Genomic DNA, 15252 nt, shown 5'->3' on the forward strand with positions numbered 1-15252 from the left:
GTTTCTTCTTGGCCATGAAGCCAAAGTATAGAGAACAGAAGTTTTGGCTTTTCTCTCTCAAAAACGGAAAGCTTTCTTAAGAAATACTTAATCTCTCTCTAACATATTAAAAAGCCTTTCAGAACTTTTTTCTCAGATTCCCTGAGAAGGGCAAAAATAAGATTCACCTGGAGATATTAATATGGGAAGTTACCTGTGGTTCGTTCTAAGGAAAAAAAAAAAAAAAGACCTCTTGGAAGTAGACAAATCCTTTCTGCTAGCCAGTAAAAACAGCACACAGAAGTTCCCTACAGTTAGAGCCTCTTGAGAAAGTGCAGGCAGAAAGCCAAAGCAGGGACAGCTTCCCTGAAAGGGGCAGGGACAGGAGCAGGGCTGCTGGTGAGGAAGAAGCAATGGAGGCTTTAAAAATCCTCCCTGCAATAAGGGAGGCAGGGCTTGAATTCCCAAAAGTCTCTGAGCTTTTTTTTTTTTTTTAAATCAGGGGAAAGACCTTTCTAAAAAACCTTTGTTGAAAGTGCTTTCCTTTTATTTCACTGACCCTGTGAGAAGGAATGAAGCCCTGAAGGTTTTTTGCCTATGGCAATATGTTCTATCTGAGTGCACATGTACAGATAGATGCAATCTGCTCAGGGACAGGGTCAGGTGAAAGGTCCGATTGAGGAAGTACACATGTCCTAATGCAAGCTTAGGGAAAACAAAAACATCCCTTGGTAAAAAAGCAGAAGCTTGACTTCAGTTATGAACACAAACCACACAGACCCTGTAAACAGAAACAGGAAGTGGTGTGCTTGAGAGGCATCATGGGAAATGTAGTTCAGAAAAAGTAGCTTGGGCAATGTAGTAATAGCATGATGCTATAGAGAAAGGCAGTCTGGAAAACAGAGTGCCTAGTGGAACAGTGGGCTCATATAGAAAAAGGCACCATGCGAAATGTAGGATTTTCAGCTCAAAACGGTGATGCTTTCCAAAAGCTGTTTTTTTTTTTTTTTTCTTCCAGCTCAGAGTGCAGTTTCTTTTCAAAGCAATGCTACAAAGCTTAATTTTACATCCTGAGAACTAAGAACAGGCAAACAACTTGCCTCTAAGGACATAATTAAAGTTCTAGTAGCGTTTGTCAATAAGTCACTTTGAAAAACTTAAGAAACTAAGGGAAAGTGGTCTGGACACTGGAAAACTGTGTTGTAGATGGGGATCAAACTCCAGAATATCTAGCTATCTTACTAAAAGTTGAAAAACTACAACTATAACCTGAGTTAAATAACTCATGGTTAGACTATATCACAGCTACTAGTAAAGTTGGCATCAGGGTTTGAGAAGCTAAAATACTTAATCATGAAAATGTTCTTTCTCAGGGTAAGCTAATGAAGGATGTTTCATGAACCAACAACTATGTTCTTGACTCCTTTGAATAGTAGCAGTTTTAATAAACAAATAAGCTTGCCAAAAATATTGGGCTAATAAAAATCTATCAGAAACATCAGCATTATTAAAAGAACTCGTGGTAAGTACAATTTTAAAAAATTAAGAAGGGGGAAAAATCAATCATCTGAGAGTTTGGTGAGGAGTCTGGAACAGAGGAATGTCAGCTCCAATGACACTTTTCTAGAGGAACTGGGAAAGCAGCTGAACCAGTATTCCTGATATTAGAGGTTCCCTCCTGCAGTGGGAGGAAAACAGGAGACTTAGGGGGATCACAGACTGCTGAGGAGTTTGGGACAAAGGTTGTGTCACTATTCAGTAAAAGCTGAAGAAGAAATGGAGTTCAGAGCCACATGCTTTTGACTAGCAGCAAATCAATGCAGCCTCCTTTGAGAAAGTGCCTAATAGCTGCGCAAGAGTTTTTGTTAAGAACTTTACAGTAGTTCAATCTGGTAATTTCATCCTCGCCCTGAGGCAAGGCTTCTGTAGCAACTGAGTGAAGTCAACAGCCTTTGTTGAAATTGCAGTGCTCAGGGGAGCTGTTATGAATTTGGGCAAAGGGAGAGCCTCTAGTTATAAACCATCTGCCACTGAGTGCATTGGTACTGCTTCTGGAATGGTTGAGAGAACTTGGCAGGAAAGGTGTTACAGCTCCCTAGCAAAAAGTGTTACTACTTCATAGTGACAACACTCACTAAGTCTCAGGGTTGAGGGAGTCATTGACAAATTAGGCTCTTGTTTCCAACTGTCAGGAGAACTTTCAGAATGATACTAAAACTTTATTATAAACTGATCTTTAGAAATGATTTGCATACTTCTGGTCTTATAATAGTTTAACTATGAAATATTTTCTAGGTATTAAGAGTTCTCTTATAGATTTTTGTTAATTTCTGCTAAGAGATTCTTTCTAGTGTAAGTTAGTTCTGTTAAGAGAGTCTTTCTAATAGTTCGATAATATTCTCTTAAATATAAGTTTGGTAAATATTGCTTCTACGAAATCTTTTCTAAGAGATATGTGATATGTAAAGTGATAAGAGTTCAGAGATCTCTTCTAGATGTTAAGGTTTATAAAGTCATCATATAGAATGTAAGTTTAAAAAAAGAAGTGTAAATACATGGAGTAAAGTAAGTCGTAAGTTCAGTTTAAGAAATGTAGGTTTAATTAGGGTAGAATAACTTTTAGGCATAAGGATGTTGTGTAGGCTGAAGTAAAACTTAGATATAATAGAAATTTAGAGTAAGGTAGGTATTTTTCCCCTGAGTACAAATGGAGCCTGGGATGCAGAAAGCAGCATCCATAGCAGACTGCAAAATTGGCAGTCTGAGTGGCTTCAGAAGCTCCAGAAGCCACCAACAACGGCAGGCACCAGAGCCAGGCATAGGCAACTGAGACCTATGGTACATTAATGCAGCACAGGTGGCAGGCACCCGAGGGTCTGCAAGCTTTCTGCCCAAAGGAAGCCAGGTGGAGTGGAGATGCTACACTGTGGGAGAGGTGAATTCCAGGCAGCAGCTTGAAAAGCCCAGCAGAGATGCCGCACTGTAGTAAGAGTGAACAGTGAGCAGTGGTGAGCAGTAGAGACTGCGGAGACCAGACTGCTACCAGGGGCAGGAAAGTGGTATTAGCACCAGATGAGTAGCTGAGATGTGGTTGAGCCCAGGAAGCTGTGGAGGTGAGAACCATGCTCCAAGCTGAACAGAAAGGCCTGGTCTCTGCAGGAACTGTTGAGACTGACATGGCCTGAGCTCCCAGCAGCAAGATGTTGCTGGAACCATGGAGTTGCCCTCGGGCTACATGTGGTCATGCAAGCTGGACAGCAGACAGAAGTTCCTGGGAACTAGGGTGATGAGCAGGGGGCCACCAGTGAATCAGGTAGTGGTACTCAAGGAAGCCACAGTTTGTGGTGCCTGGGTTTCCTCCCAGAGCCAGGGTTGTTCTAGGAAAGCCACAGCTCAACTCATAGCAGCTCCAGGTACCTTTAGCCCATGTGGCTTGAGGTCAATGAGAGCCCTCTAGCCTTAGGACATAAGGGTCCTGAAACAGCCCAGTTACAGGAGGCACAGACACATCAGGATTGTGAAAGCTGTAAAAGCCTGAATAGAGCTATCAGCAAAAGCTTTGCAGTTTCTGTTTGCTGGCTGTAAGAAAGTCTCTTTTGAGAGTACTTTGCACCAACCAGTTCTTGTGGAGCTAATAGCCTGAGGCAAAGGTTCCTGAGGTAAAACTTCCATAAAATGCTGCTGTAGCTGAAAATGCCCCTGGTCTGAGAATGAAAGTTGCAGAGATACTTGCTTGAACTAAAATTGTTAATGACAAAAAGATTTTGGTTGTGAAAAACGTTTCTCCATATTTGGAAGACTGGTATCAGAATTAATTTATTTGTTTAAACATTCCGGACTCAAGAAATGGTTTGGACAGGAGTGATTTCACTGCAATTGGGACAATTATTTTATTTTTTTTTTTTTTGGAGTGGAAAATTGAAGTTTATATTTTAAGACTGCTGTATCCAGAGTCCACCAAAGACCACCAGGAGACCAGATCCAATGCAAAAGCAAAGAGTCTTGTTGCGAGTTGACTAGGGATTTAGGGGAATTCCAATTTACTTGTGCATATAAACTCTATCAATGGTGATGACTTATGAACTGCTTATAGAACTGGTTTTGTGTAAAAAATGGAACTGTGTAAATGGAAAAGTTTGGGTTTTTTTTTCTAACCTGGCTTGAGATTTAGTTTAAAAACTTATAAAGAAAGGGGAGAATTAATATTCTCAGTCTATTTAACTTAAAAAAATTCTTGTTACTTGAGTGGATTAATGTTATATTTATATAGTTCTATTAAGAAATTACTTTTGTGGATTTCTGGGGACCTTTCTACCACACTGTTTCTTCCTATTCTCCTGGGATCTTCATTCATCATGGTATCTCTCTCTCCCTCTTCGTTCTCCCACTCTGCTCCTGATCCAGCTGGGACCTCCCTCTCCCCTAAGCTCTCTTTCCCCCGACCCTTGTCTTCAATAACCCCCCAACCCACCCCCAGTTTGCTCATGTAGATCTCGTCTATTTCTCTGTTGTTGGGTGATCCCTGTATCTTTCTTAGGGTCCTCTTTACTACGTAGCCTCCTTGAAGTTGTGAGTTACAGTGGAGCCAGGAACTGTCCTTGGTGCATGGGCTGGCTTTTTGGAGCCTGGGGCCTATGCTGGGATACTTTGCTCAGCCTTGGTATAGGGAGGAGGGGACTGGACCTGCTTTGGCTGAGTCTACCAGACTGGGCTGACTCCCCAGGGGAGACCTTGCCTTGGAGTAGGTGGGAATGGGGGGGTGGATTGGGGTGAGGGCTGGGGGGGTAGGAGAAGGGAGGATTGGGGGATCCATGGCTGATATGAGAAATTAAGTTAATTATAAAATAAAAATATGATTAAAATTACTTTTGGATGTTTTGCTAAAGATTTTAAAGTGTTAATGATAATAGAGTATTTCTTTTGAATTTAGGTTTGTAGGAATTATAATTGTGTATAGCACTATTTATGTTAGAGTTATTATGTTAACCTATTGATATTAATGCACCATGGTTTGATGAAGTTAAAGGAGTATTTAAGTTTGATGTGAATACATCAGTTTATCCTATCTTTTGTTAGCAAAAAATTCAAATGGTTCTATTAAGAGTTTGTTTTTAGATGTATGAATTATAATTATGTAGCAATATTTATGTTAGAATTAACTGGTTAATGTTAATGATGAACTAAGAGAGTCTTTAAGTTTGATGCATTTGCATTAGGAGTTGATTTATTTGTTTGATATGGTTGCATCAATAGTCTTTTATTTAAAGGACTTGATGCAGCTAAGATTGCTGTAGTCTTCTTAGACCAATTTCAAAAAGGACATTGCATCTTTACCATCCTCTACTCCTTCACTGAGGGATGTGAAAACTATGGAGATTGCTGTGAACTCTTAGGGAGGAGCCCCTTTAAAATATTAAGAAGAGAGACCTGTTGTAGCCCACTGAAATTTCCTAGTGGCTTTACCTCGCAAGACTGCATACAAAGATAATTGGACCACAGGCCTGAGTACCAGGTGTTTGGAAGCATCTGCACTTGGCTATATCTAGCAAGGGGGAGATCTTCTGCCTCTCTTCTTGGCATTGTTATAAAAAGCCCTTTTGCATAAAGTTCTGGGTGGATGGATAAGGATCCAGGCCCTGCTGAGGCTATCCTGCATTTCTATTTGTTTCTTTCCCCTCTATTTCTATCTAAGTCTCTTATCCATCATTCCTCAAGAATAAATAAATTCCTGAAATAAATAAATGTGGGAGCTGGGCCCCCACACTGCCACAAGTAAATTCTTTACTACAAACATTTTATTATATTGATTATCAACTTTCAATGTGACAATGCTGTATACAGAAGTATTACATTTTGATCTTATATGCTGTCCTTGTTTTCCTCACATTTTATGTCTCTTTCTTCTTTCTAAACTTAGAAGTAATTTCTCCAATTCAGCACTTGTACATTTATATATGAAGTGAAAAAAAAAACGATATTTATTTTCTGTGTCTGTCAATATTCCTTAACATTCTAATTTCCAATTACACCCATTTTCTTCATAATAATATTATTTCATTCTTTATGGCTGAATAAAAGTCTACTGTGTACATTCCATATGTGAATAGAATTGAAGAATCTTTGGGTCATAGAAATGGAAAAAAATTGCTTTAAATAGTGGATATCTGACATAAGCCATAGACTGAAATGAGATTTCCTATGTTCTCTGATTATGTATAAGCGTGGCAAAAACAGTGGAGTGCATGGCAACATTCCCGGCCAGTAGCTAGTGCATGAAACTCTTTTAGAGTTGCAAGATCCACCTCCTGGTCCAGAAACCATACCTGGTTTTGCAGGAAACACTAAAATGATCAACACAGTACACAATCCCTGAAATAATAGCAAGTAGTGACAAACACCATTCCCTACAATTGTATCCAGAAAGCAAGCAGGTGTAACTATGGTAGCGTGACAAAGTCAACATCAATCCAAAATTACACAGAAGGGACAAAGCCACTTCATACTGATTAATGAAACAACACACTGCAATGATATAAAACTCTAGAATGGGCACAGCATCATCAACACACATGGTCTCATTTTTTAAAAAGCACTAAGTGAGTAAGGAAATAAGATAAAGTTAAATGACTCCAATTTTCCACTCTCACTAACAAATTAGTCAAGGTGACAAAACACACACACACACACACACACACACACACACACACACCACCACCACCACCAACAACAACAACAACAACAACAACAACAAACAAAAATAAAAACAAAAAACCCAACCAAACCAAACAAAATCCCACATATTTCTGGACATAAAATGAATCTTCTCAAATAAAGGAAATTGGAAGAATTTATTATATTCTTTGTGACCACATAGGAATGAAAATAGTAATCAACATTGTAAGAAGAAAATCTAAGTCAGTAGATTGACAGAATAATAAAAAAGCAAAATATAAATTAATGGAATAAAATGAAGAGAAAAATAAATAAATAATAATACTTAGTTCTTTAAAAAATGAAATTATAAGGCCTTACATACACTAGCCAAAGAGAAAAAAGTGACTCTAGTTAATGAGACTGGAGGAGAAAAAAGGAGATGCTACAACAGATATCATGGAATTCACAGAATTCTTGGGTTTAATCTTTTGAATTTTTATTCTAATAACTCTTAAAGCTAGAAGCAATAGATACATTTCTAGACAATCAAGTCATATACAGAAAGAGGGAGAGGGGAAACAGAGGAGGAAGGGAAGGGAAAGGAGAGAAAAATAAAGAGAGACAGATACAAAGTAAGACAGAAAGACAGAAAGAAAAATAAGAAAGAGAGAATTATTGATAAGCATCCCTGATAATGAACATAGATGTAAAATTTGCAATCTTTTTGTAGACCAATATCAATAGTATTATAGCATTAAAAAAAGATCATGCATATCCTGAATATCATAGGGGAGAAAGGTGCATCCCTTAGAAAAATGAAGCACATGTCCAAGAAATCAATAGCTAACATGATAGTAAATCGAAGAAGAAAAAAGTAAAAGAAAACGTTTTCAGTACAGTCAGGAAAAACACATCTGCCCAGTTTCTGTATTTTTATTGAATGTACTTATTGAAGCTTGGGACAATAACAAGAAAGTAAAGTATTGCAATCCTAGAGAAGCAGGTGAGCAGTCTGCCACAGAGTTTCAAGGAAGAAAAATCGACCACAATGGAAGTTCTGATAGAGATTTGATCACAGCAGGAATGCTGGAACTCAGGCCACGGTATTAGTCTCCATGCTACATTCCTTCAATAGAGATCCCAAAGGAAACTTACTCCAGGACACAACATGAATAGATAGGAAAGTACCACAGGACACTGTTTCTTTACGAAGCTGCATGCATGGGAACAGTATACTCTGGAGAATTAATAGAACATACAGTGTCTCATTTTTGATAGTTTTCTCAAGAAGGAGACCCAGCATTTCATATAATAAATTCACATACCATAATTTTTCAAAAGAAAAGGAGATGTTGCCCTCTGGAAGTTTCGTTTGAATCCTCTGTTATCTCCAGGTTTCAAACACTCTGTTGTTTACCACAGTGCCTCAAAGTCTTTGTATCTTCCCTATTTAACTCTTCAGCTGAGGGTTATAATCAACCCTAATGATTTCCAATTAACTGGCTACACTTAGTCACAAGAAATTGCTTGAAATAAACAAATTTCGTGGCCCAATTTCTTCTTTTGACTGCTGGGGAACAAATTTCATTTTACTGTGTCTGACTTAGTTTCTATGAACATATTTTAAGAAAAAAATATATTTAAAATGTTTTCATACACACACATATGTATATATAATTGAAATGACTGGTAGCCCATTGGAGTAAGTGTGCACACAGGAGGCTGATATTACAATAACATTTTGATATTTCCTTGTGATTTCTGAAAAGAAATCTAGGAATTTATGTCTCTTGGATCATATTTATAATAACAATAAAATATTACATATCATGAAAAGGTACTGATAAAATAGTCTTTCTAAAGTTATTTATGGACAATAATGTTCTTTTTCTAGAATGGTGAATTAAAGCAATAATTTTGTGAAATTTCTCTTATAGAATAAAACAGACATTTAGAACTAGCATTTCAAAACGGAAACATCTTTACTTTAAAACTCTAACTTCTATCAACAAGAGGTCCATTCTTTCTTTTATTTTCTTCCATTGATTAAGTTGAGAACTGTCATGCTCATTTATTACCCATGGGCCAGCATTGACTTGGGAATCCTATATCTGGAGTGCTTAAGAACATAATAAATACTTTTACCACTACACAATGATTTTGAATGGTTCTATTCACAGAAGAGATAGCATCTCATAGCATTATGGAGGACAGTAATTATTTCTATTGTGTCTCTTATGAACTAAGCTTTTATGATTTCTTTATGTGATATTTTACCACTTAATGGCTTCAAATTTGTTAAAACCTTGATAGGTTATTGAAGTTATTAGTTACAAGAACTCTAATGAATTTATTACAAAGTTGTCAATTTCCCAAATATTATTTTAGGACAGAATAGAATTTTCACTATTCTTCCCATTCATTATTTTTTTTGCAATTGTAAAAATATTGTATTTCCTGTACATGGGCAAAACTATTAAACTTTTCTAAGGACATTGATTTTAATGGGAGGCAGAGTACCTGATTCCTGAGCTTGAGCTTCAAGTAGCAAAATAAACAAACTGTATAAATTATGCATTTCAGTCTCCTATTAATCAAGTCCCTAATACAGGTGGAAATGATTTACTATGGGCTTCTGTTTCCAGGGGTAAATATTAATAATAGAAGGAAGAAGAGACTAATAAAGAGTTATCACAGCTAAAGAACAGAATAACAAATGTTGAACAAATATTTACTCTTCAAATTAATTAAAATAAGTCTCTCACAAATATTTTTGCTATATATGCTATGCAACAAGAGAAGGAAAATGCTACAGTCTTTCAAAGAGCATAAAATAAAATTTCATGCTAGATTAAATTAACACTATTACAAAGGTTAATTAACTTTCAAAATACACAAGCCATTGTGTTAAGTCTGATTTTTTTTAATCTCTACTTATAAGGTAAGTGAAATTTTAATAAAACCAGATAAAATGAGGAAGTTTTGCTTTCAGAGTCATTTGCACTTAAAAATTCTGCATTTTCACAATACATATATTGCTTCTAGTTTTACTTTTAAATATTAAAAAAATAAATGAACAAAATAATGGCATTGCATGACCACATACCACATATCAACTCATTCACCTCACAGCTGTTTGTGATTTATATCAGGATCATTTGGTTGTTTATATTTGGTAAGGAGTCATGAGAAGCAATTTCATGAATATTTCCTAATCCATATTTCTTTCACTTTATTATCGTGGCTGGAAATAAGAATTATATGCATGGGTATATTGAGAGAGAAACATTTACAAATGTTTCAAGCAAAAGTCATCAATAATCCTTGGTTAAAATATAGGAAGCTATTTTTTCCAACTTTCACCTTTTGAAGTAGATCCAGTTGCATACAAAGAATATTCAAATATATTCCTAAATTTATTTTGTTTGTCTGTAATACCTTTCTATATACAAATATATAGAGGTACTTGCCTCAGGTCTACAATACTCTCATGAATGTCTCATTGTAGAAAGCTACAGGCCAATACATGTGAAATCCCATTGTCCCAGGTCATTAAACTGAATTTATCATGCATACCGCTTCTACACTTCTCAGGAAAGTGTAAGGCATTCTATTAAACATTAATGCCGTTAGGTTTACATAATTCAGCCTCTCTCACATTTTCCTCCAACTATAGTAAGTATTTAAGCCAAGACATTTTCAGAGGAGTTCAGATTACATGCAGATATTAGAAAATATAATTTCTCGATATTTGCCCAGAATAAGCTGTTCTCAATGCAGTTTTTTGTCTATTTACACTAGGACTATAGTAATTGTAATATTTATTTGTGAACATTTATTTTCTTACAGTTTTTGAGAATTTCATACATGCATACATTGTATTTTAATCATATGTACACACCCTGGCTCCTTCCCACAACTCCTTTCAGATTTGGGTCACCCTGTACTGACCCCTTAATGTTTTTTATATTCTAATTTTGTTTGTTCATATATTCATGGAATATGGAGCCAACCAACAGAATGCAGCAATCCTACCAAGACCAGATCTATAAAGAAATCTGACATCATTCTCCCCAAAGTCAATAAATTCTCAGTAGCTTATCAATGAGGGGATGAGTATTATGATGATTTTTATTTATTGATGCTTTTAATTAAGAAATGATTTTTTATTGAAAGATAATTTTTTGAATAATACCTTCTAATTTTTAGATATGCTGTTTTCCACAAAATAATGTATTTACCCATATTGAAAAAGTATACTTACTAAATAATCATTAATACATGAGCAAGCAGTCTAGCATACAAGCAAAAGTCTGCTATTCTTAGCCTAGAAATGTGTCTTACTGGAAGAGAGCATTGTACTTTTCTCTTATTTGTATATGTAGTGTTTTGCAATAAGTATACTTCTGCTTTGACAATTTTAAAAGCTGAAGTTAGTAAATGGCTTATCAGCAGTGTGTTCTCAAAATGGCTATTACCTTTATTTATTAATTAGATCTGTAAGTTTTCCCAAACAGATGGCAGAACCCATGTATTCTGTTTCTCCATAAATTTAATTGAAAGTATAAAATCAGTTTTTTTCCTGGTGTCATTATACTCTGAATTAAAGATGCTTTTGAGGATTTTTCCCCTAGGGAAGGAACCTGGCAGTATTCTAGCTTTATTTTCAGTTATGAGGCAAAGAAGTAAAGAAGAAAAGATTGAAGTGGGAATATTGTATCATGCAAATGTAAATTGTTATAATGGAAACATTTTATCATGCATATATAAATGATCCTTTTAAATTTTTCCACCACTGCCTTGAATCAACTGCTTTGATCACATCTATAAAAGGACTCTTACAAAAGAAAAGTATGTACATATATGTACATATATAATTAGGTGGAATTCGTTGCTTATTACTTTCTTGATCTCTCTCAAAGAAAGAAGGAATGCATGCACTCTTGATTTTCATATTTGTAAAAACAAATATGAACCTGATGATATTTCTCAGGCTTTGAACTAATGAAATACATGTAACTATCAGAGCTAAGGACTAAGTTTTAAGGTTTAACAAATGTCTTCAATTTACAGAAGAAAGATTATTTAAAACTAAAAGAGATTTACAAATTAGAAGAAGAGTTGGGAAATTGGTTCAGATAAACAGCTTTCTGTGTTTACAATGTTCCCTAGAGGAACAGAAACAATGAAATGACTAAATAGCAAAAGGGTCTTTTCAGAATTGGCTTGCAGGATAAGCTGGGCAAACCCATAATGGCTACCTTCACTTTGGAGAGTCTGACACCCTGTAAGCTGCTCAATGGACTAGGATGTGTGTTTCAGCAGACTCATTGGTTCTGAAGGCAGAGGGATTCCTGAACAGGTCATTTGTCTTAGCCTAACTTAGAAAACCAAAATCATATGGTCCTGGTATCAGTGAACTAGAGCAGAGTTACAGCAGTGGTAACTGCGTAGATAAACTTGCCATCATGGTGAAAGCACCACAAAATCAGAGAGGCAGCAAACAAAAGTTTTTCTTCTTTGGACAGACTTTCATCTGGCTTACACAAGGCACTACTTACAGGTAGGATGGATATTCCTACTTCATGTGACTTAATCATGATAATCCCTGAAAGCTGTGCCCATAAAATTCATCTCTAAGTTGATTACAGATGCATTCATTTTGCCAAGCAAGATTATCCATCACACCTACACAGGAATTAAAATTGAATTTTTTTTAAAATTTCCAGAACAGACATCAAAGACTATTTGTCTTAGAGACCTACCTGAAAGGCTCAAAGAGGTGGAGGTGGGAGATATAAGAGTCAAATAAGCTAGCTAGACTACAGGGAATAAAATGCAGAGACACCCAGTGTTATTTATCAATCCTAGCCTCAACATTCATCCTCACACATATCCATGTGCACACATACACACACACACACACACACACACACACACACACACACACACACACAGCCATGTGCTCCCACACACATATACACATGTAGTCACATATACACAGGCAAATAAAGAAAATAGTTAAACATTAATTTTCTGTATGACTACTTCTGAAGAGAACAGAAAAATCACAAAGGATATATTAAGTAGCTTCAGAAACCCCTGCCATCAACAAAGAGCCCTAAGCTTTTTTTGGATAAGGAAATAGAAAGCATGTAAAAATTTTACTGAATTACTAAGAAACAATGAAATAGATATGAAGAGGACAAGTGGTTAATGTTTCCTGCCAATAACAGAAACACCATATTGTACAGACACCTGGAGCTAAGTGATTGTTCTAACATGACTCTACTGTCCTGTAAACAACAAACAGAGGAAGAAACTGTTTTACACACTTTTCTGTTATGTGATAATCCCCCCTCTATTGCTAGAGCTGGCAAATGTACTCTGGGATATGCAGAACTTGGAATCCTGAACGCTTGTCATATTTCTATCCCCAGAGGCTAATCCTTCACCCCTGGCTTTCTTTACCCATGTTTCACATGAATTATGTCTTAATAGTTTCTACTTCAATGCAGTCGACTGCTTTTTCTTTTCTGACAGAGATCTAAAAGGGCCTAAATACCCCGATGGCAACCTGCCTGGAATCAGCGGCAGGTAAGAAAAAAAAAAAAAAAAAGGATTGGGAATCAAAAGTAAACAAAGTTTGACCCACAGACAGAGGCTCCAAGTGAGATAATAGAGACAGCAGGCCTGTCTGCTGGTTTCTCTTCAGGGAAAGAATGTTGGACAGTTTCCTGTTGATTGATTCTCTAAATCTTCCCCTTTCATGTCCAATCTTTCCCCAGCATTTTCTATTTTCTGGTGTGTTTTCAAGCAGGTTGTTTGATTCCCAGCAGTGCTAATATTGGTTTCTTCCCAGACAAGAAGTTATGAAAATCTGAAAACGAATGAAGTGGAATTTTTATAGCATCCATTCATATGACAAGTTTATTGCTACCTTTGGAAAAATATGTTTTGCAGGCCTCCAATGTAGTCATCCTGTAGTGTAGACAAAGAAAACAAAAGCTGAGCGTTTCCATTTATTTTCCAATACAAGGGGCACGTACAGAAATTTTATATGAACTCTCAAATTTCTGCCAAAGAAAAGAACAGTTTAAGGACTTCATGAAAATCTGATTTTCTCTTCCTGATGCTGTCTGTTTTTACCTTTTCCTGTGCCCAAAATATAAGGACATGGAACTTGGAGTAGAAAAGGTGATTTGCCTGAGAGCTGCAGGCTGGCTTCTGACACTTCAGTTCATGTCATCTGTGTTCCTTTCCATGTTCTTTCCAGTTCCCTAGAGATCTGTTTCCCCACAGTTTTCTAACTTGTCTATTAGTGAAAATGTGAACTACACTGGGTGTTTTACAATGAGGCTTGTAGTCACATGGACCTGTGTCAAGTTAAAGGCGATGGTAGTTGTCTTCACTCTCTTCTAGTACATTCACTGTGTTACCATGGTAGTGTTGGCTTTGCCTGTGTCTTCCCACTAAGTTAGGGGAAGCTACTTGAACAGTTATACTTGGGTTTCTATAGTCAATGGATGGGCTCCCAACTCAGCAAACCTGGGAGAAATCCAGGCTTAATGCTAGCCTTTCCTTGGCAATGTTTACAGTCTTTCTCCTAGCATTATTATACACTGAAAGAAAAAAAAAACAACAACTAGGTGAATGACAAGAGAGTTAATTAGATAACTATATTATCGAACAACAAAACTTAACTCTAACATATATTCATACCTAATGTTAGCACGAAGCCAAATTTTAAAAGTGAAAAATCCTGCTTTTATCTCATTAGACAATGAGCATTGTGGCTAAATAAATGTATCTCAGAGCTTTCCTATAAAAAGTCACTCTGGAAATCCGGATGTTGGTTTCTCAGAAAACTGGGACTCAACCTATCTCGAGATCCAGCAATACTACTCCTGGACATATACCTGAAAGATGCTTGGTCATACCACAAGGACACTTGCTCAACTATACTCATAGAAGCATTATTACTGATAGCCAGAACCTGGAAACAACTTAGATGCCCCTGAACCAAAGAATGGATAAAGAAAATGTGGTACATTTTCACAATGGAGTACTACTCAGCAGTTAAAAAAAAAATGACATCGTGACGTTTATAGCCAAATGAGTGGAACTAGAAAAAAAAATCATCTTGAGTGAGGTAACCCAGACCCAAGACAAACATCATGTGTACTCACTTGTAAGTGGATAGTAGATGCAAAGCAAAGGATAGTCAGGCTACAATCCAGAACCCCAGAGAAGTTAGGATGACCCCAGCTAAGATTCCCAGATTCCCAGCAATAGTGGGGAGGATGTCTGAACTGGCCTTCCCCTGTAATCAGAGTGACTACCCTAATTGCCATCATAGAACCTATATCCAGTAACTGATGGAAGCAGATGCAGTGATTCACAGCCAAGCCCTGGGCTGAGCTCCTGGAGTTCAGTTGAAGAAAGGAGGAGGGATCATATGAGCAGGGGGGAGGGGGGGCTCAAGATGAGGAAAACCAGAGACAGATTACCTGAGCTAGTGAGAGCTCATGGACTCTGGATTGACAGGGGACTGAAGTAAGTTCTCTTAATGTAGATGACAGCTGTGTGACTTGATCTGCTTGTGGGGCTCCTGACTGT

The 15252-nt window shown here is 36.8% G+C and overlaps 1 pseudogene; it reads left to right on the plus strand.

Annotated features, from left to right (window-relative positions):
• Positions 1 to 3193: 3193 nt before the first annotated feature.
• The window catches only part of LOC114697801, a 49517-nt pseudogene continuing 37458 nt past the window's right edge, over positions 3194 to 15252 (plus strand).

The sequence above is a fragment of the Peromyscus leucopus genome, chromosome 11, assembly GCF_004664715.2.
Source record: "Peromyscus leucopus breed LL Stock chromosome 11, UCI_PerLeu_2.1, whole genome shotgun sequence".
Classification (NCBI taxonomy): Eukaryota; Metazoa; Chordata; class Mammalia; order Rodentia; family Cricetidae; genus Peromyscus; species Peromyscus leucopus.